We start from the raw sequence: 23,361 nt of genomic DNA, 5'->3' as shown, positions 1-23,361 counted from the left end.
TCTTCTGTGGCTACATCCTCCCACTGTTTCCCTTTGGGCAGCATTATCATCCATGTGGGTATGCTGTGAGCTGGATGAAAGGAGGACCATATCTCTCCTTTGGAGATTATACTGGTGGTGTAACTACAGCCTTAACTGCTTAGCTCAGCCTAGAAGAAATACAGTCTGGCCATGCCTGGCTCTTCACTGACAACAAAGGGAACATAGATGACAACATTTTATCAAATTTTAAAAAAAAAAAAAGGTGAATCTTGCCTGACATTTTGCTTTTTCTTCATCTTTTGCAACCTACCTGCTCAACCCTTAACTACTAATTAAAGCTTTTGATAATTAATGCTTTTGGTATTTGCCATATCTGTACAACAATTGCAACATATATTTCAACTGTTAAAGCAACCTTTTGGTGAGACTGTTTCATTAATATAATTGAAGAACAGCATTCTCAATAAGGAAAGTGGTTTCTTGACCATCGCACAACATAGGTTTCTTCTCTGAGGCCATGAGGAAATGGCACTGGAACTGGGTAATATCTCTGAAAATGGTGACGGAAGGAATGGAAAAATGATGTAGCATACTGAATCTCACCAACTAGCCTCAGCTAAGGACTCACCCCAGAGCAAATGCTGATGGGAAGACCTTGCACTTCATTCATGAGCCCTCTCTCACTACTTGAGAGCACTTTATACAAGGTACCAAGGATGCACTGTAGCTATCCTTTCCAAGCATTGTGGTTAACTTTAATCTAACACATCTTAGGTGGCTGCCACGTCTGGTCTCTCCTGAAAAAGTGTGGTCCTCTCACTAATTGGATCAAGGCAGGCTGTCACACAAATTTCAACCCTTACAGACTTCTTCAGCTTAGATAAATGTGTCAAGTGGCTCCAGAGAAAGCCAATGATGATGCATTATTATATTTCACACAGTTCCCCTGTGGCCCCACTGGCGAGCACAAATACCTTTCCTAAACAAACTACGGTTGTGCTCAATAGCACATTTATTAATTGAAAAAAAAAAAAAAAAGAAGCTGCTGCTGAAGATGGTTTATTCTGTCTCAGAAAGCAATGTGCTTCTTGTGAAAGGCTGCTGGTAGGCTTTCAGCATATGTGGAGATCCTACAGTAAGTCTATTTAATATCAGAAACATTTTTTGTTACAAGTTCGGAAATCACTTAAAACAGCGGTCATTTGCTCTACAACTGGAAAGTTTTAAGCACTATGAAAATGGAAGCTCGATCATTTATAATTAGGGACTGTCATTTATACCTCACTTTCTGGTGTTTCATTCTGCTCCCAGTTGCAAGCATTCAGAGAATCAGCTTTTGCCTGGCCAGGAATGTCTCATTCTGCTCTCACCATCCGCCCAATGAAACCAGCAAGGCGGGATATTTGTTCCCTCTTGTTTATAATAGGAAGTCACTATAAATCACTTACCAATGGAATCCTGTATACCTTTCCATTAGCATGAGTTTTCAGTATACAGTTTACTGTAGCATGCAGTGCCAAGAGCGTAGTCACTGGACAATACCAGCTTTGTGATACAGTATGGTATTTTTCAGGACTCACATAATTATTAATAATATATGTAGCATATATTTTTTTTTTCACCATGAAATTTCTTCATAAATATTCACTGGCTGATCCTGACAGCTCTCTTGCAAGGTAGCCTGCTGTCCTATTTTAGCAGAGATGGAAATGAGTTTCAGAAGTCCAAAGACAACATGCCTACGCAATACTTTGACCATTTCAAAAGCATTTAAGAGCAGAATTTTCCAGGATTTCTCCTATATTTAAAACGTTTTCTTTTGTTCTTCTGCTATCAGAAAGGCCCACCCAAATAAAATAAACCCCAGGGTTCTTGCAGGCAAACCATCCTTAAACTGGACAACAGCATCACTTACCTCCAGTACACTGCCACTGCACCTGACTGTTGTCAAAATAATATACAAATAATTCACAAGAAGATACACATCTAAGTACATGCACAGTGCCCTTTTACATGCTGCATCCACTATTAGAGAAGAAAGCCAGAGCATAAATGCTGTAGCACATATACCTACTCCAATTTAGAAAATACAAAGGCTCTCTGGCTATGTGGCACTTGCGGCACATTGAAATATTTCAGAACAATTCAGACCTTTACTGTTCGCTGAGTCCAGACTAATAACTTTTACATACTTGGATGACTTCAGAGGTGTGCTAAATAATGTTAATTATAGTTACATTTTATTCTTTGGATCTAAGAATTCTGACCTAAGAATATCACACGTGTGTGGTGATGAACTGACTTCTCCTAAAGGCCCTGCTGGGACCAGCAAAGGAAAGACCAACCACTTACGTAGGACCAAGAAGCATCCACGTTGCTCCCCCGCTTGGTGTTATATACAGCTCAAGCCGAACTGCAACAACTGGCTTAAAATCCTGCTTTGTGTTATCAGGTAACACTGACAAAGAAAAGATGGCTTGAAACCAACAGGGGAAAGAATGTGTGAATGAGGGAACGAGACAGAGAGGAAAGGGTACAGAACATTATGTAGAGGGGAAAAAATGGACAGGGAAGTCAAGACACAACAGGTCAGTCCCACATACCATCATATTTCTTGAAGCTACTTAAACATGTACAGATTCCTGACGAATTACACACCTTCTACTCTAGCTCAAAACGGAGGGGAAAAAAAAGAACTGCTGGCCCCAAATAGTGAACACTATAAAATATTTGTTGGTTCAATAAAAGGTCCTGTATAACTTATCTTCATTTTAAAATTGGCAATGTTATTCAGCTGTTTCTCTTGCTGCCTCTCCTGAACTTTTCTTTTGTTGGTTTTGGAGACTCTGGCTTAACATGTGTTGACCAGCATTTTCAAAACAAGCAAGAAGAGGAAAAAGAGGAAGGAACAGGAAATAAATTGGGGCAGCTGAATGAAAAATGAAGTTTACATGTGTGAGTAAATTAGTGGTGAGATGAGGTATTTCTGTAGGTCACATACACACACACCTTGACTCTAGTATTTTCCAGACTGCAATTTCAGGGCACATATGGCTTTCAGATCTCTGGTTCTCCAAGAACAAAATTGGGTTAACTAGCATTAATATTCCTGTACTCTTCTGCATTGACATAGCTTCTTTCCTCCCAAAAGATCCCAAAGTAAACCATGAATCACACAACATCTCTAACGTTCACCCACATCTGGGGAGGGAAGGTGGCTTAGCCCAGGCTGCTCAGCAGTGCAAGGGAGGGGAAACTGTAGCCCAAAGCACCAGGCCAGGCCTTTGCTCTTAAAAGAAATGTCATTTAATCTTGGTGCAGACCGTAGCATCTTTTGAAAAACCCCAGCACAGCAAATGTCGGCTCCTCTAGCTTGAATTGGAGGAAGCAGGTGTTGGCCTTCCCATTCTTACACTTGCAGGGCTCCCATTTTGAGGCTGATGTGAACAGACAAATGAGTTTCTGAAGGCTGATACTGCTCAGCCACATACCAAAGGCTTTCTACACAGAGACAGGACTCATCCAATCCAGCAGAAACTCTTAAAACTCTTTTCCTTTTGCACCATCCTCTCAGGCTTCCTCAGGGACATCAGACCTATTAAGGATGAATTATGGAGAAGTGCAGACAGGAAAGCTCACACTGGAAGAGACTCCAAACCGCAGAAATCTCCTACAGAAATGTTCCCCAAACTCACCCTAGTGGCTGACCTCCTGCAGACCCTGGGCCACCTCCACACGGGATCTGCTCAGTGTTGTCCCTCGTGAAGCCATTCCTGCCTACAGCAAGTCCTGGACTGGGCAGATCTGTGTGAAACCACCCGGTTGGGGCTGGCAGTGCTTGTGCAGCAGAGCTTTTCGGTGGAGGGACGGAAGTCCCCGCTGGAGTTTCAGATGACCTGTGGCTGCAGACACAGCGAGGCAGTGCGACGTGAGAGTGCGCATGATACCAATCGCAGCTGGTCCAATCTCAGGGGGGTACCAGATTTCTACTGACAAAGATTTATTACCTTGTCCTTTTGTTGGGTGGGAGGAGGAAAGCTGTCAAAAACTTGCAGGAACGAGCTCTGGGCCCAGGCTCTAGAGAAAACTCCTTTTCAGCAAAGCTTTCATTTCCCACTGCTCTCTCTTTCTTCCAGCAGGAGGTTATGGAGCAGCTTGTAATGAAGTCACCCCCACAACCCTGTTACCTCACTCCTTTGGCTTCACAGTGACACCAAGTATAACAACTGACCTGTCATCAGCTGTTACGTCCTTTCAAGATGAACAAACTGCATAATGACAATTTATGTTCACAGTGACAGCTACAGTGAGTATTTTTCCCTGTTATTCTGGTGGTTTTTTTCCAGGAACAGCTTTAGCCCTGGTCTGACCTCTTCTATTAAGAGTCATAGGTTGGTCTTGCCAATGTCAGAAATATCCCTTTCCCACCATGCCTCAGACAAAGCCTTTTCAGGGAAATCTTTCTTTGAAATTTGCTTCTTACACCAAAACATCAAATGTAAGCTTTAATTGTGACGGACTGGTACCTCCAGTTTTTTTCCTGAATACCTGGGAAATTGAAGACTTTTTTTCCCTGTGCAGCCTGGAGCCTGCTGAAGTGGGAGTAGGCATCTAGTTACATTTTAATAGATGTGATTTTTATAAAACGAGTGTACATGCCCACAGAGACTGGGATAGGTGTATTTTATAAACCATAAAAGAGAACTGAGTTTGCAAGTCTATATTAACATTTGCATTAATAAGTGCACTGAAAGCCCCACATAATAATAGGCATGGTGCAAATGGTCTTACAGTCTTGGGCTATGCACCTGCATGTAAGAATTTATGAGTTAGCAAACTAGATACAAACCTGGTGTAAATCACTTCATTGTTCGGGCTGTCACGGCTAGCTCTAAATTTCCCATGACCAGTGACAGTGTGTTCTCCTTGGTGAGATGCAGGGCACTGTGTGAGACTTGTTTTCTTAGCCAGACTTTAGCAGAGTTTATAATGGGAGTCAGGGCTGTGTACCGTTGGAGGCGAGCTGTTAACGAACTGACGGTTATACGGTATTATTTTCTTTTCAGGTTTGCTGCAAAGCTGACTGAAATCAAATCTTTCCTTGTTGAGTTGGCATGCAATTAATAGTGTAATGTTGTCAGATTCCTTGGTGATGGTCTCCTACATGCATTTCATAATGGATAAACAAAAATCTGACCCAGGCTTCATTTTTCGGGTGTTATTTAGAAAAGGATTTAGATCAGGTGCTGTGCTGACTGGAAGGATGAAATAGCTCTCCTATTGCAAACTGTTATGGGTTAACAGTGAAAACCAAGTTAGGCAGCAGGGAAGGGGGAGGGTGAAATAAAGAAAAGAGGAGAAAGGAGAAGAAAAAAATAAATAAATAAAGGGTATGGGAGAAGTTAAAAAAAAGGAAATGAGAAAATGACAAATGAAGATTCATTAGGAAAGAGTAAGGAGTATGAAAGGAGAAAACATATCACTGTGTTAATTTTCTTCATTTTTAATATAAAAATATCTTTTTCCCACCCAGGAATCTCGCTGTTGTGCAGGCAGGCACGTTCAGGCTTTCACTCTGGATCTAAAAAGTTTAATTGGGAGCTCTTAAAGCCTAAAATAAGGCTTTAAAAGTAAAAGGCTGAAGTCAAATGCAGCCAGGGTAAGCACTATTACACTCCAGCCCGATTGTTTTTCATTAAAAAAGCAGGGTGAAAGGGAGGGTTTCAAAGCCGTATTTCAACCCTAGGCTGACACTACAGCAGTAAAATCTGATTTTGTTATGCTAGTTGGCTGTGGGTTTGGGAGCAGACCCTACATATGCGGTGTAACGTTATGATATGAATGCATGCACACAGGATATTTTCAGAAGCCTCCTGCAGAATTCAGAGAAACGTGCCCCCTGTTCCCGCGGCCCCTCTTGTAGAAGCCAGCTCCTCTCCTGCCCTTGGGAGCCAAGCGGGCTCAGACATGGCATATGCTGCACAAAGGCAATTTAAATTACAAGGTGCTGTATTTTCAGGCAAGTGGAGGAACTTCTAAGTGAATGCCAGAACTGATTTCCAGGGTGTGTTTAGCCAGCAGCATGCAGTAAAGAATGGATAAGTCTGTCAGAGAGAGGAAATTCACTGTTTCTTTCACTTGCCTGTAAGATAAAGAAAGGACTGACAAACATGATCTTTTTAAATATAGCTACTTCCATGGACTGCATGGGGTACTGGGATGTGCACAATACTTATGTCCAAATACTAAACCCCAGGTACCTAAGTTATGTCCCAAACTCAGTGCACTCTGTGTGATCACAAGCATAAAAATTCAAGCAGCTTGTATGGAAGTGCATAAGCACATACAGGGCTCCAACAGTCAAATAGCCTTCAAAATGGCTGTAAACTGCATAAGAACCGCACGGTAACCCCAGCCAACTGTTGCACAACAGATCCTACAAATCAAAAAATTACATGTGAAATTTAAAAAGTTATTTATATCTATAAGGAGATACAGATATGTTTATATATATACATATCTGTATTTGCTTCTATATTATGTGTGCATAAAAATGGGAATGCCTAAGCTGTCTGCCTTCCCACTGAGCATACTGTGAGATACAGCAGTATGATCACATGTGGTATTTTCTGTGGTCACCACCTCCCTGAAGGTGCAGGACAGACCCTCTCCGGGGCTGAACCCAGAGCAGCAGGTTAGACCTTTCCCCACACAACCTCAGTGCCACAGCACAGCAGCTCCAAGGCTGTTGCGGGAGGGGAATGCAAGAAGATTAAAAAGATAGTCAGATGGATTTAACAATGCCAGGTAAATCATGTTAGTGATTGACAGTCTCTCTGATTGTGCTACAGGTTTGTGTGGGGCTCGGTAAGCTGTTCTAACTGACCTTTTCACAGATGCCCCAGTTCATTCCCCAGTCTCTGGACTCTGACTCAAGAGCCTGGGCTCTCATCTTCAGCAGCGCTGAGCACTTGCAGGTGCCAATGAGGTCAACAAGGGCTGTGCTTTGAATGTATAAAGAGCCATGAAATCATTAGCAGCCACAAGATCTTAGGTTATCTAAAATGACTTCAAATTGTGATTTTTTGGTGCCTCGGTTTCCCATTTGTGAAATCCTACAGACGTCATATGAAAACAAGTTTATTAAACTTTGCAAAGGACCAGATGGAATGTATCAAATGACACTGAACAGCAGATCACGAAATTAATCATCCTGTCCTAAGAGAAGCTCAGCTCTACGTTCACATTAGTGATTTTCCGGTAGAGAAATGGCAACGAGCACCCAGTGAGGATGTGAGCTGGGTTTTGAAACTTCTTTCAAACTGGGCCAGCTCATATATATCAGAAAAGTATCTCTTTCCTCATCTAGCTAGAAATGTGATGAGAACCATTTTACTCAGCATCCTGAGGAATTACAGGAACCTAGGCAGAAAGCTGTAGTCACACACCTCCCTGATCATATGTAGAATAACCAGCAGAAAGGAACATTGCTGAGTGAGCTGCAGGGAGAATAGTTGCCTGTGGATTAGTCTCACCTCCAATTGCACAAAAATTATTTTAGTGTTTCATTGCATTATTTTTGAATCAAGTTTTTAGTTCTGCTCCCTTTTCTTTCCCTTGTGAAGCTATTGCAGTCTTCATGTTCCTTCTCACCACAACTTGCACTGTTATTATTTCCATTACAGGATTTCTTCCCAAACCTAAATATTCCCAGACACCTTCTGAACAGGCCCTCAGAGATTCTAGTAAACTGGGAGGTATCTCAGGAAGGGCCGTGTTTTCAGTTTTCCTATTCACCGAGCAAGTGAGAGGCAGCACAGCAAACCAGGCAAAAGGGAGAAGGCTCTTGGAGCACAAAAATCATGTGCCCAGAATTATTCAGGAAGATGTACTTATTTGCCAAGTGGTTTTGAAGAAGCAGAAACACCTCCTTCTTCTCCAAACATCATCTTGCATTTAAAATGGTTTGAGTCCTAGTGCAGTGCAATTTCATTGACTCTGCAGGAGATTCGTACTTAGAAGAGCTCAAAGACCATCCTGGCTATCATGGAAATTGGTGCAGTGCAATAAATCAGCCAAACTGAGCTTAAATCCTCAAGGAGCAGCAAAACCTTAACACTGCAGATGCTCACTAATTGAAAGTTGTAAGAGCCCTTCACAGCAGAGTCTTTGCATAAGATCAATGAGGCTCCTGCACTCCAAAGGAGCATGTGTGGGAGGTCCTGAAACAGTAGTAGGCCGGTATTTAACATTGCAAAGGCCTGGGATGTGAACAGCTTTGTGGAAGAAGATGGAATTGCTCTTTTGGCAAAACATGTGAAACTGTCTGTGATAACGGGAATGAGAGCAAGGATGACTGAACAAATATTTGCACTGAATGTCTTGTCAGGACAGGGGAATTGCTACTGATATGATCTTTACTTTCAATGTTACTGCTTCTGACAGTCTAACAGACTTTGCAGATGTTTATTGGCCACTAAATCATTCTTCAAGAATGTTGGCTCCATTCCCAAACCTGAAGAGTCTGAATGTGAAGAGGTTTGTTATTCAACACACACTGCTGCTGCTTTTGGAGACAGTGATTTTCAAGAAACCAGCAGGGAAGCATCGTCAACTGATAACAACACGGGACTGAATTCAGACTTCTCAGCACTCAGGGCCTCAGATGTTGAGGCATGCTTGAGTAAATGAGCACCACGTAGCAGGGCATCGTGTATCCACGTGGCATAGCACACTGTCTGAGCCGCAACAGCAATGCTACGCCACATTAATGGACGTGTATCGTAGCAAAGATTGCTGCGGAGAGACAGGGCTTACTAACTCATCCTGACCTTGATATACTGCTTGCAGTTCTTGGTATAGCACAATTGCATGAATTTTGGAGCCTCTGTAAAATTCACTCCATGACGCTGCAGAGATTATTGCTGTTCCGCGCGCTACTCTAACTGTAGAACACACTGCATAACAACGAGGCGTATTCAAACCCTCTGCCATTCATCCCAAGAAGAGTAGTTCGCAAAGACGCAATTGCTGAGCTCTAGAGGACTCTAAGCCACAATATTTCAAGCCAAACAGATTTGCTTTCAAATAGAGAGTATCCGAACCATGGGCAATATGCCCAGGCTGTCTCTCTGAGTGAAGATGCCGATTCTCTGAGATCACTGCAGAGAGCTCTCACCTGAAAAAGCTACACTGGACACTGGAAACTATACCTAAATAGCAACTACACCAAAACAGTAGTAATAATAATTGTGACAGTAATAACACATATCTTTTAAATAATGAGTGATAAAAAGTAATCCATGCCTTTGTACTAATAAAATATTGAAGCACAATGTACTATTACCACAGAGGAAAAATGTATTATCCAGAACTATTAAACATATTTCTCCCAAAAAGGCACTGATTACCTTGACAAGCATAGTCCAAGTCACAATAGCGGACATGATCTAACAGCAGCTAAAGCCAATAGTGTCCTCTAAAACCTAATTAAATTGCTGGCTAGCAGCCTCCAAGATCAAAGACAATGTTATCTAAAGCAGATCCTTGTAACATTTTTCCTGCAAACAGGGTGAATATTGTTTGTTTAAAAATGTCAGGTTGGCGCAGAGATAGGGTGCTTCAGAAATATGCAAGACAGGTGCAGAAGGCAATAATGCCATATTTACTGCATATTTGTTTTGCGTTAGCTCATACATATTTTCCTGGAAGTCAGGAGATTTCTATTAGGGAATTCTCTCCTGCAAGAGTTTGCTATATCAGACTTAAAACACTCATACATATTTAGGGTAAAGCCATATGGTATTTATGGTTAAATCAACCGACACTTAAAAAAATATGAATTTTGAATAATTTGAAAGATCTGTAGATCAAAAACAACTCAGAAGCTTTATTAGCATGCATAAATAACCAGTCTTCCCTCCTGCTACCATAAATCAAAAAAAACCCCTTCACTCAGCAGGGTTTGCGATCAGGGGAAACTGGGCTACATATACATGCATAAAAATATGGAAAATATCTGCATTCATAGAATGCAATTCCTCACACAGATGCAGTTGGAAATCATTGTGGACTTTTTGCTTAAGGAGCAACCACATTTATCTCACAGTAACTCACACTTCTGTAATTTGCTTATGTGTCTTCCCTGACTTGCTTAGATGCTTGCCTAAGGGTAAGCAGCATCTGCAACAATCATGTATTTGTACAGATAGCCTTGCATCCTCACCTCCCTTTTAAGAATGAAGATCCTGAATTTCCACTTCCATAGAGAAAAGCAATGAGACAGGAAGCCATGGTTCCAGACATAAATAACAGTCATATTTTTGGGGGAGTAACTATGGTGAAAAAAACTGAGATCCTTTGATCCCTCCAACATAGTCCACACTCTAGGCTTTGAGCCTTTGGATGGAGGATAAGAGGAGGACTCTAAGCAGCCGCGCAAGCCAGGCAGCTACAACACAAAGGCTTTACGCTCTGTGAACTGAAATGTTACGTTCTCTAATTGACTTGCTGCTATTATTAGTAGTACTTCTGTTTCCACTTTTGAAACAATAAAAGCTTTTTCTTTCATTTTGCAAGAGTTTTTACTTTTGCACGTGAGCCAAAGCTTTCCCGTAGAGTGATAGCCTATACATCACAGTTTGCAATGTTTATGGAGACCTGCAAAGGATCTGCAAAGCAGATGCAGCAAATCTCATGTGCAGACAACGCCTGCTTTCCTCCTGTAGTGGTTTGAGCCCAGAGGTCAGCCACGCAGCCGCTCACTTACACCTTCCCCCTCAGGAATGGGAAGGCGAAATAAAGCAAAAAGGTTCGACATAAGGACAGAGAGGGATGACTCACCCATTACAGTCAGGGGCAAAAGACAGACTCATTAGGGGAAGAAAAGAAGAACATCAGTTTAATTCAGACACTAACAACAACACCACTTAACAGACAGAGTAGGACCATAAGAAGTATTACCACATCTTAAAAACAACTTCCCCTCCCCCTCCCGTCTTCCAGGGCTCAGCTTTGTTCCCAATTTCACTACCTCCTCCTCCGCAGCCATGCAGGAGGCAGGGAATGGGGTTGTGGTCAGTCCTGCTGCTCCATCCTCCTCAGGGGAGGACTCCTCACATTCTTCCCCTGCTCCAGCGTGGTGTCTCACAGGAGACAGTCCTCCATGAACTTTCTCTGACATGAGTCCTTCCCACAGGCCATAGTGTTTCCCAAGCTGCTCCAGCATGGGTCACTCCCACATGTTGCAGTCCTCCCAGAGCTGAACTACAACAGCAGGGCCTTCTTCCCACAGAGTCCTGACTTTCTTCAGGCACAGTCACCTGTTTCGGCGTGGGGTCCTCCATGGGCTGCAGGTGGGTCTCTGCTCCACCATGGACCTCCATGGGCTGCAGGGGGGTGGCCCTGCCGTCTCACCACGGCACACAGGGGAGTCTCTGCTCTGACACAACTCCCCCTCTTTCTCCTTCTTTCTTCCACTGACCTCTGTTCGCATAGGTGTCCTCCTCGCAACTGCCACTCCTCCTCCCAGGCTCCCCTTCTTAAATATGTTTTCGCAGAGGTGCAGCCACCGTCACTAACTGGCTCAGCCTTGGCCAGAGGCAGGTCCGACTTGGAGTGAGGGGAACTTCGAGAAGCTTCTCACAGGGGGCCACTGCTGTAGCCCCCTCCCCTGCTACCAAAAAGCCCTGCCACACAAACGCAGCACACCTCCCCACCCTCCTTCTGCAACAGCAGGCAAACAGACCATGCACCACCAGCAAACATTATATTTGAGGGTACAGATTCATCAGGGAACACAAAACACTCATACAACCTACCTAGTTGGCTGCCATCAACTGTTTTACTTCAGATGAACAAACTAGGAAGGTGCTGGCAAAACTAGTCCCCCAGAGCACCACTGAGAGAGTGGTTCACCCAGCCTGCAGGCAGGACTCGACTAGCGCTGGCACGCACCACCAAGCCCTACTGCAACTCAAGGTTAAGCACACCTTTTTTAAATGCTTTCCTGAGAGCACTTCCTGGGCAACTACCATCTCAGGTAGGAGCATCCTGAGGGCTGCTCAACACACCCTGAAGGCTGCTGACCACCCACAGCCCCATCCGCAGCGAGGCTCTCCCCTTCCTCTTGCACCTCAAACCCAGCCAGCTGCTGCGAGCTGTTGTAACTGAAGGCAAGTTCTGCCTCATGGTGCTAAGCTTTGCAATTAGTACCTGCCTTGCAACCTCCAAACACCCAGAGGCCCACTTTGTGGGCTTAGATGCCACCTGCCACATTCTAGTTTTATTTTTATTTTTACAAGCCTCATTAGCCTTTGTGGTGAAGCAGAAATCCCAGAATAAGAAACAGGATGCCGACACTCTGAGTGTCTGTACCCTTAGTCTCCAAGGAGGAGCTGCCCAGAGGAAACAACAAAGTGTCTAAAAACCCTGTCATCAAGGCCTTTTCCAGATGATTCTGGTTAATGTTAAGAAGCCATATTGCTCAGCCAGGCCTGGAAGCAGCATCTCCTTCTTTGTTTTTAAAATCTGTGTTTCGGTACAGAGAACAAAGTATAGGAATATGTAGGAATGTACAGGCACATCCACTCTTTGCAATTCTCAATTTAAATAGTTTTTCAGTCATGTTGTCCTCTTTTCTGTCACCTTCTTCCTCTTCTCCCTGCTCCCCATTTCAAACTGCATCCTCATTTTTCTTTTGCTACTATGATAGGGCAAGAGAAAACTGAAGCAAAAAGAGACTTCTGCTGCGGTTCTTTCAAAAAATATCCAAGACTACCTGCTGGGATGGTACCTGGCTTGAAAAGTCAAAGCCATACTGTAGCAACCCATCAAATACAAGGTGCTGTGTATGCTTGGCTGCTGGCATTAAACTGTTGTTGCCATAAGAATTTGTTAGAAATTTTAAAATGGTAATTGCTGCCCCCAAAAAGGCAGACTGGGAAGTATGACTTGTGGATATGAGGCACAAAGACTTAGGGAAAGTCTCCCCTGGCTACAATGCTGTGCACGTGTCCTACCCCTGAATTTGGTGCGTAAGCTGGTTTATACACAGCACTTAAAATTAAAAAATAACCCTTCAAAATAAGTGCCTTGAAACAGAGATACTGGCAATGGATGAGACTCACTTGCTGTAATTACTGGAAGACAAATTTTTGAGCAAGCCTCCTATTTGACTTCTGTCCATAGTCTCCTTGAGACTCCAAATGTTGTGGCCTTTAAAATCAAGGGAGCAAAATGTTTTCTGTACAAATGATTAGTGATGTAAGAGCAGAAAATTTGCATATTAAAACTGAGGTTTAAATTGTACTCCTGTTTGTCAATAAAATCAGACTTGTTTATTTTTGTGTCTCAGAGAAAAACAGGACCTGTAGAAAATGTGTAGTAGTAGACTAAGTTTTAGAAAAATAGGCAAAATTTATAAACAGAAGTACTACTTTTTCAAAGATCATGAAAACAGTATCTAGATATGTAGTGGTATAAAATCTACTCTCTACTACGTTTACTTGCACAGCACATTAAAAAAAAGCATTTATATTTCAAGGAAACAGTAGAAAATTTTCTCTGATTATATAATGAAGCTTCAGATGAGTCTACAGCTATTTCTCTAACTGTTGTTCTTGTTCTTATAGATGCATGTAAGAAACATTCCTTTACAAAACATTCCTGCTTTCTAAGCAGCAGAAAGGATGCCCTCCTTTGGGCAAATACGCACTTTTCATTTATTTGGACAAAAAAAAAATTAAAATTAAACAGAACAAATTTCCAATCAACACTTCTTAATTTGAAACACTAAAAATTCTTCCATATTGAAAGCAGATTGCTCTGAAGAAACGCTCATTTTCAAGGTCATAACAGTGCTGGCAAAACTCAAAAAAGTTGTAGTCCAACTTGCTTGTGTTCAGCTGTGTTTACTTAGTCTCAATTTGACAAAAGTCTGCCTCTGATTATACATAGCAGTCATCTGCCCACAGATAAATAGATATTACACAAACGTTTGGAGGGAATGACATTTGGCTACCATTATTTTTGGAATAATTTACTCTGCATCCTGAACTTAAAACACCAAAATGATTCATAATGTTTTTTGGACCCAAGTATTTCCATTTAATAAATAAATTTACCTCTATGACCTTTGTGGACTTTATATTTTACAGGTTAGTGGATTACAAAAAGGTAATTTATTGTTAAATATTCTGTATGCTTGGGAAAGGTGGATTTATACAGAATTCAGACGAAAGCCAGTGGCACATCTGGTGCACTCACTGCAGCAGGTCAGAGCCCAGCACCTCTGCTGCAAAGTGCTCAGGGTGCTGCTGGAGAGGGGGCTCTAACTCAGCTCCACAAGACATCCCACCCCATCGTAACCTGCGAGCACGTGTATACTGCTCAGCTCTCTGCAGAGCATGCACCTGCAGGTAAAACCCTCACTAGCAGAAAACCTAATGGCAGTGCCCAAGATACAAATGTGTTTTCTATTTCAAATGTACCTATTTCAAATGTATACTTAATAGTTTTCTGCCTATTATTTTTGAATACATATGAATACATATTGGATGCCAAACTGAAATTTTCTTTATCCAAGGCAGGTAGTTGTTTCGTGACATTTATAAAATAGCTTATATTTTAAAGCAGACCTGCAGTATTTCTCTGATGTGGATAGAAATTTTGTCCAGTTAAAGATATTACTTAGCCTAGGGCATTTTGTGTTATAAATTATACAGGGATAAGGCAAAAACTTACAAATAAATTATAGTCCCTACTCCCATTCCTTCCCTGATGCCTCTTGCTAATTCTCTCCCCTTTAAGCCCCTGTCAGTTCCCCAACATCAGCTACCCCAAACCGTGCTTTCACATAAAGCACTGGAAGTATTGAGGGCAATTGAAAGTCCATGAGGGATATTGTTACCGCTGTACATTTAAAGTGAAAAATGTTTCCAGAGTGTGGTGATAGATGGAAGAATAAAACCTAGACCCAACAGAGTCAGATAGATTAGTTTCTGTAAAGTTAGCATGCTTTCAAAAATGTCTTTTCAATTAGAATACCAAAATTAAGACAGCCTCTGATGCAATAGGAACCATATGTGTTTGACATATCCAGCTTCTCTATCTTTGACATCTAAATACTCAGTTTAAAGAAAATTAAGACATTCGTTTACAAAGAACTAGTTTATGTGTTTACAAGACTAAGCTGAATGTTTTTAGATGGAACGATTATATACTAGCCATTTCCCCTCATTTTCCCTTGTTTCAGGAAGGAATATTACTGTGAAGAAGGAATGTGTTTTCGATGTGGACAGCTGGAGGTACAGAAAACAGATTTCTGTCACATGGAACAAATGCAGCAAATTCCTTTTTTACGGGCTGTTTCCTTACAGAGACTAAGTATTAGGAGCTCATTACACTATGATTCAAAGCCCTACTCATTCAGAAGTGTGCTAATGATCGTGACCCAAAGAAGAGTTAATTCAGATGGAATCCAGGAAAATGAGGCAGCACAGAAACCTCATCAGCAGTCCAATCACATGACAAAACGCGAGGCATCTCCAATGCCACTGCCTGCCAAAAACAGAAAGGCTGCTGCAAGAAAAATACTTTCACAGCTTGATATCTGGGTCTTGTGACTGCTATCCAAACAAGGAGTAAAAGTGGTACTATATAATGTGGCAGGGTAAACAGAACCACCCACTCGTCATCACCAATCATGTTTTTAATTCAGATAAATTCTGTTTCTTTAAAAAATGATTGGGGAAAAGGAAACAAAACCTTTTGTTGAACTTGAAAATTATAGGTATAATCTGATCTGGCATGACATGTTGTATGTTCATATTTATCGTGAACTATACAGGAATGCATGATTTGCCATTCAGGAGCAAACTATCAGTCCATCCTGGGTGATGCCCTTTCTATGCTACTGACCGATGCTCATCTCAGAGGAGCACAAAGACATTGCCCTCAGCCAACTATGCAATAGGTTAAGAAGATATTCTGCCTGCAGCTTACAGATGATGACTTGAAAAATTTTCCAATAGAGTATCTGATCTGAAAAATTTACAGAAAGGAGTAGACCTGGGAGAAGATTAAACTTTCGGGAATACTGGGTCAGAGAAGCCTCCACACTTGGCCAAACTGTCTTACAGTAGCCTGAAAACTATTTACAGTTTTCAAAACAGGTCTTGGTGGGATTCACCAGAGTCCGGTTGGATATGATTAAGGCAAAGTATGAAAAGTTTTCTATACTTTTGTGTCCAGCTTAGTCAGGGATTGTGGATTCACCAAGAAACTGGGAAATTAATAACCATACACCTGACATGAAAAGATACCCCCGCCACTACCACCACTGCCACCAGAACTAGTGTATTTCCCAGTCCCAGGCTAAATTCTGTTTTTTGCCTGAGTTATGAGCAGCAGTTTGGATTAATTTGTTTTGTATTCTAAGCAAGGTCATACCCTTTTCTGGGAGTGTATTTGCTCTTAGCCTGTGTAACATGGGAAAAAATCCCAAGACATAGTAATTAGATTCAAAGGTGCCTTCCAAGAAGAGTGGCAATATCTTGGATGCTTATCTACCCTCATTTCTCAAACACTCTGAAAAGGAAAATGTCAAACTTCTAATTTTGGACTGTGAAAAATGCTATTTCCTATGCTTCTCCAATTTATTCTAGAGCCCTTCCCCATTACACTCCAGATTCCTAGCAGTATTTCCATCATATCTGTTTCCTCGGTATTTTCTCTTACCTTCCTCCCTTTGATCTCTTTTCTTTCCTCTTCCTTCCCCTCTATCACTCTCTCCTTTCCTCCTTCTTTTTGTTCTTGTCCTCAATTCTGTCCTCAGTTGTTCCAACAATTCTTGTCCTCAATCCTTCCCTCTCCTTGTTCTCTCCCAGCACTCTCCTCTCCTCTCCTCTCTTTACAATCTTCCAAAAGTTTCTATTCTTTATTTTCCCACCCGTATTTATTTCTTGGCTATGAGTTTTCCTTTTTCCCTTCACTCCCCATTTTTTCTTCTATCTTTTGCCTCCTAGAGCTAAAATGATACTCCAGCCATAACCTACCTGAAAAAGAGAGGTACATCTTTTAAGTCCATTGTCAGTACAAAAGGGATTGAAAGTGTCTCAAAAAAAGCTAAACGACTATTCCAGTCACTGTCCCGGACAAACAAGTGCAGCTCCCACTGACAGCTGGAGGAGTTCAGTGCCTGAGTCAAGTTATTCCCCATTTGCCACCAGTCACTGTTTGGCGTGGGAGTCCTGCTATAGCAATCTGTCCCCACACCAGGTCATGGGAGAGACAGACAGAATTTTGTGCAGTGGCCACAGGGTGTTGGTGATGAGAAAACCAACGTGGATAGTGTAAATCCTTTCTTCTCTCTTAACTGAGAACAGCACCTAACATAAGCAAAAACTTTACTGAAACTTAAAAGACTAAGGAAGAGGTCTGTATAAATATGGAGACAGTTTTGCACCACTTCATCACCTCTATTCTGCTGGATCTCTAAGAAAATACCAAAACACAAGAAAAATTCCTTGTTTGGCATGAATCGTGTAATTAACATCACAACTAATGAAAATCTCTGTCTTGGCTTCAAGTGAAGTGGTTTAACATCCTGTGAAAGGACAGAATTACACCACACAAGCAATTAGGTCAAGAGGATAAAAAGACTAAGAAGCATTGATTCCCCGAACTTCTTGAGACCTGCCCATCAAACCAGTAAATGCTTGCTTTCCAAGATGAAACAAAGTAATAGAAACATGCACTAGAAATCATCTTTATGGCCAACACTCCAGAGAAAACACTGGTGAACACTTTTGTTTTTCATGGTGAATGTATTGCCCCTGTAACACCCCCAAGTCGAAAGCCCGGCTCCCCCCTCCAGCTGGTGCTGCCTGGACAAACTAGAACTGGCTATGTACGGCCCAACCCAACTTGCACACCCAATCTTTCAAAATTTTCTCTGTTTTCTTTGTCTCACTCTTTTTATATTGCTTCTGGTGGTTTTTTGTGTGTGTTTTTGCTGCTGCTTGCTTCCCACCCCTTACCGCTCTCCAACTGCTTGCCGGGCAGGCACAGCAATTCCATGTAAGGAACGCGGGGAAGAGAAGCATTCCTTGATTCTTCTGTGCACAGTAACTTGCACGACATTTGATCATACACAGAGATTAAGTCATTCATGAATAGGGCCCAAAGGGAGGAACAACTCCAGAAAAACAACCCTCCTTGCTGGTAGTGCAGCGTCCAGGACTCCACAGTCATTACTGCCACACTTACAGTCCGTAGCCGATCTGGCAAAGCAAGGAACCCAACTGCAGGCTCTGTGGTTTAAATAAAATGTATCTACAGCAGCTTGGATCAATGTTTAAAAATGTTCCATGTTATTTTAGTCCAAGGACAAGCTTTTAAAATTAAAAGAAAACTTTGGCTTTAATTACAGATTAAAAGTGAAAGTTGTTTAAACAGAATGCATATTCTGAGAAGAACAGTAATAGAAATGATTTAAAATTTAAAACTCATTCTTCTCTCTCCCAGCATGTGACAAGTCTCCTTGTAAATATTTAAAACAAAAGTTTGAAAGAGATTCATTTGTGGACAATATTTAGGGTGCTTCTCCCTTGCTGTTGTGGATCTTTGGCATAGCTCAATTTTTTCCTACATTTATACTTTCAAGCTAAAATAAGTGTCAGATTTTGATGCACATTGCAATGGCCAAAAAAGGACCACAACTGTAACTTTCACCTCCTTTCCCCCTAAATTTTGTTACTACATATGTGTGATGCAGCAAATGTCACCACCTATACATAAATGCAAAGGATTTATCCCAGATCAGCTACAAGCAATGCGATCCCAAAGTGGTTAGGTGCTACAGTGGAGAAGCTGCTGCTCTTGGGATGATTTTCAGCAACAATTGCCCATCTGAAAATCATTAGTGCATAGCAGTGGATTTTCCACATGTTCATATGCTGGACAAGCAGGTTGCCCTTGAAGTATGGTTCCCCGGGGGAAGAAGGAAAACCCAGAGAAAAGTATTCTATTGTCAGATCACGGTTTCGCTAGAGCCAGACAAAAATATGGTCAAGCATTCACTTGGCTGCTCTGCTGGCAAACCGATAGGGTACCGAAACGGAGACAGCTAATGAGGAAGGCAAAGAATGAAGCTCAGGAGGAAGAAGATCTTAAAGGAGTATAGATATTTTTTTCTTTTGAAAAATCAGAAATAGGGTTAAGCATGCAAATTTAATGACTTTCAGATTACTGACCTTTATTTTTATAAGGCCAAACAGGTTTAGAAGGGATAGTACTTTCCCAATAAAGTATCTCATCTTTTAATTCATCTGTGTTTGAAGCACCAATGAGAAAGTATTGAAGGAGCCTAAACAAAAAAGGTTATGAATATAACTAGGCAGTATTTGATATTTAATGCCCCATTAATCGATAATTTGGCTTGAAGGAGGAAAAAAAGTTGGCACAAGGGGATGGAATTCTTTAGCTCCTTGTTTTACTTAAGAAAAATTCCCAATGGGCTTCACTTAAACAAAGAACTTTAGTTTTCCACTGGAAAGACAAAAAGAAAATCTTGGTCTAGCATGTCCTGCCACATGCTTTAACTACACAGTAAAAGAGTATGTACTTGGATCCCAGGCACATTTCAAAAGTGTAGTATTTATTAGCTGCTCTGTTGCCAAGTTCCACTATTATCATTTTATTATAACTAAGGTATATTTTTACTAACTAAATTATATTTAGGTCTCTAGTTTAAGCATTTGAAGGTCTCAGAGTGTCACGTTCAGATGACATACAATATATCACAGGAATTTGTTGATTTTCTCCCTCCTCCTCTCCCCTATAAACAGTTACCCTGTATCTGTGATCTCAGGGCATTTGACTTTCCTAAACCCATAATCCAGCTGTAAAGATACGCAGGGGCCGAGGGAGCAAAATCCTTGGTTGGAGCAGAGCTCACCAACGATGAAGGTGAGCCCTGTTACCAGATAACCTATGGCACGCACGTCCCTCGCACACGGAGGGGCAGCGTAAACCCACCTCTCTCCACTACTCCCTTCAGACACCTTGCTCCAACCCTCCTCTGCTGCCCTTCACGCAGCTCACCCAGACCTGGCTTTTTGCTGAGAACTGTTCCCAGTTGGGGCCGCAGGCTGTTTTTTCATACACAGGATGTCTTGTGTGGTGGGACACAGGCTCTCCACGGGCAAAGGTGGGCAGGAGCTGGCAGCTCATGAAAAGTTTGCCCAGGCAGACCCATGTCCTGCAACCCCCCATTAAAGGAGTTTTGGTCCTGTGGGGAGCATGGAGCTGCTGCCTGGAGGCTGTCAGGATGGGATGGCAAGAGGACGCAGCCACGAGGCGGGCGAGGGTTTTGGTGGGCTCACATTGGGCTGGGTGTTGCCGCTGCTCTGGGCAGGGAAGGGATGTCTCCAAGCAGCCACAAAACCCACAGAGAGATGACAGAGTTCCTCAAACCTCAGCAAGTGCAGCAGTACCGTGGCACTGAATATAGCCTTTATTTTTCCTATTTTGTTCAAGGAATGAAGCAAAAGCAGTACCCAAATATGAGCACTTACATTCTCCGAGGGTCACAGTCTTTGATCTGTGAGCAAAGATCCCACTGAAAGCAGCTGGAGTTCACCAAATGAAGTTTGGAAAGCTTTGAAAACACATGAACATTGTGTGTCAAACCATGTAGCGTGCTTTGGGGCCAAAACACTCAAAAACCAGACCAGATCTTGGCGCACTGGATTTTTGCTTTGTCCAACATAAAGCACTTCCAAAGGCTTGGTTTATAAACATCTGAGTGCCTGTCCATTGATTATCAGGTGAAGCTAAAGGCACTTTGAGTTGGACATCAGATGTAATTATTAGCCCCTTTTGAAATAAGAGGGCAGAGAATCAGGGATATGAATCTGTAAGTTGAATGAGGTATAGAGGACTGAGAAATATTAATGACCTTTTCCCTATATAGATCCATGGCAAATGTAACAAACAGACATTAATGCTTAAGTGCACTTGTAGTCAGGAGAAATTATTATCACTCACAGTCTCATTAGACAAGGACTGAAAACAGCAGCAGAAATGCTGGGAGACAGTACTAAAAGGAAAACATGCTTGCCATTTCTATTCATTTAAGATGTTTAAACAAGCATTTCTTTACTTTGGTTTAGCCAGCAAAAAAAAGGCCTTTGCATAAAACAAAGGATCACTGGGATCAATACCTGCAGGTCAGCTTTGTCTTCTCTGCTGACCTCCATGAATAGGATCTTGGGCTTTGCTGGGCAAGCTGGAGTAAGCACCTCAGTGGGGTGGCATTTGAAAGGGAAATATCTCACTACTTGTGGATAATACAGTTGGGAGCCTCTTTTCCTCTGTCTTTGCCATAGTGAACTACTGCATAGCTCTGAGCTGAAGGAGTAAGATCAGCAAAAGGGCAAGGCAGCAGGCTTGAATTCCACAGATATCATCATTGTAATAGAGCACTGAGGAAAGATATGTGTGTATTTATATACATGAAAGACTGTACGGTTTACAAACACCACTACCGTCTCTGGAGCTGGCCAGAGCAGAGCAGCTTTCTTGGGTTCTCCCCACTTCAAAAAGTGTCTCTAAACATCCAGTACTACTGAGATTCAATAATTAGGAAGCTCGTAACAACTGCAATTCTGATATTGCAGAGAGGGAAGGGTGCCAGGCTTCATCCAGCACCCATGCTCCCTCAGCCTGCATTAGTATCACAGGCTGCAGTGGGCCCTTCCACTGCCAGCACAAACAGTGCTACGGCCACCCTGAGATTTCCCTGATAAAGGAACAAAGACTGTTGCCTTCTGGAGGAAGCTCCTATTTGAAGATGATCCCGGGGAAACAAGTTAGCGATGCAGTAACCAACAGCTACACCAACTAAACAATATGAGAGGGAGAAAAGCAGGCCAATGAATTTTAGTGTGTCCATGTAATGGGCAATCCACCATCCCTCCTGTGCAAAGCTGCCATCAATAGTCAGGAGCAGACTGTTTAATTTGCACACCAGCTCCAGGACCTGCTCCGTGAGCAGCCACTGGTCCAGGCTCCACACAGCTTAGCCCACAACAGGGCAAAGTCAGACCCCACTCCTTGGGGTGGGAATAGCAATTAGAAGATCAGGGACCTGGGATGAAAGTCTCCCTGAAGTCAATGGTCAAGACAAATTCTCCAGCACACCAAGATCTCATTAAAACTGCCCACAGCGTCTAGCCCACAAAGTACATCTAGTGCAAGGAGAGCAATCCTGCTGCTGTTTTGCAATGCATTACAAAATACCTTGGCTAGCAGAAAGAATTTGAGGCAATTCGGTCCTGAAGAGCCAGGTCGTGAAGAGCCTTCATTTTTCCAGCAAACTGGATTTAAGTTGACAAATAGTAACTGAGAGAAAAAAAGCCTGACAAAGTAAAGGGGAGATGGAGAAACCGACAACATTTAACTTGATCTTCAATGGTGTAAATCTGTCAATACCCACCAATGACCACAAGGCCATATGCCAGTTTTTACTCTGAGATACCATAACTAAGACATTTGGCTGGTACCTCACATTGGAAAGAAAGTTTTTACATTTAGAAATGTAAAACATTGTAACATTTAAGGAATTTTGGCTACAGCCCACTAGCCAGCCTTCCCCCAGCTTCAGCTAAGGGATTATTTTGAATGTTGCTTTGCTTTTCATGCATCTGTTGCCTAAATCAATGTGGAGGCATGAGGGAGGGACTGAAAATTGGCCCTAGAAATAGCGGTATATTTTAGTGTCATAACTGAGAGTCTTGGCAATCCCTGTTAACTTGAAATGTCAGTGCCATACCAAATGATCTGGTCATCATAACCTCAACTTCTGGCCATCAGTGAGAGAACAGAGATAGAGTCTCCAACATCAGATTTCAAGGCCACTGTGAAAAATTAAGGAAAACACATTTCATGGCTCGTTGGAATTTTGCTTTACCTATTTTTGTGCACTTCTTTTCAGCTGTTCCAGCTCTAGCTGTTTATCTGATCTCTTTCTGTTTGAATTGGTTTTACTTTTTCCAGATTTTCTACAATGCAGTTTACTTATCCAACTTACTTTCCTGCTTTAAACTCCTGCTCCTTTTTTTGCACCTCACATAAAACTCCCTTATATTATACAAACCTTTTGTGTGCTTTGACTGTTAGGACATATTTCTCCTTTAACAGAACTAAAGTGACTGATACCAATTTAATGCCACAAAGCATAAAAGACCTCAAATGGACTTTAGTAATCACTGATAATTTCCACACCTCCCCCTTGTATCTCATACTCAATTTTTTAAGTTTGGAGTGAAGTAGATTACATAAAACAGAACCAACTCTGCTTCTCTCTTTCTGGATAAT

The 23,361-nt window shown here is 42.1% G+C and overlaps 1 protein-coding gene and 1 long non-coding RNA gene across 3 annotated transcripts in view; one reads left to right on the top strand and one right to left on the bottom strand.

The window, feature by feature from the left end:
* Positions 1–23,361, bottom strand: part of MKX (mohawk homeobox) — a 48,728-nt gene that overhangs the window by 5,367 nt on the left and 20,000 nt on the right. The gene's annotated exons all lie outside the window — the stretch shown is intronic.
* Positions 2,213–15,367, top strand: LOC141926914 (uncharacterized). 2 transcript variants are annotated; one of them, XR_012624249.1, is made up of 3 exons: positions 2,213–2,434; positions 3,557–4,288; positions 15,236–15,367. It is a non-coding gene; the product is annotated as an uncharacterized LOC141926914 (long non-coding RNA). The 2 variants fall into 2 exon arrangements; XR_012624247.1 differs by lacking the exon at positions 15,236–15,367 and adding an exon at positions 7,668–10,551.

This window comes from Strix aluco, chromosome 1, assembly GCF_031877795.1.
Source record: "Strix aluco isolate bStrAlu1 chromosome 1, bStrAlu1.hap1, whole genome shotgun sequence".
NCBI classification, from domain to species: domain Eukaryota; kingdom Metazoa; phylum Chordata; class Aves; order Strigiformes; family Strigidae; genus Strix; species Strix aluco.
Note: the sequence above shows the minus strand (reverse complement) of the source record. Positions and strands in the feature narration are given on the sequence as shown.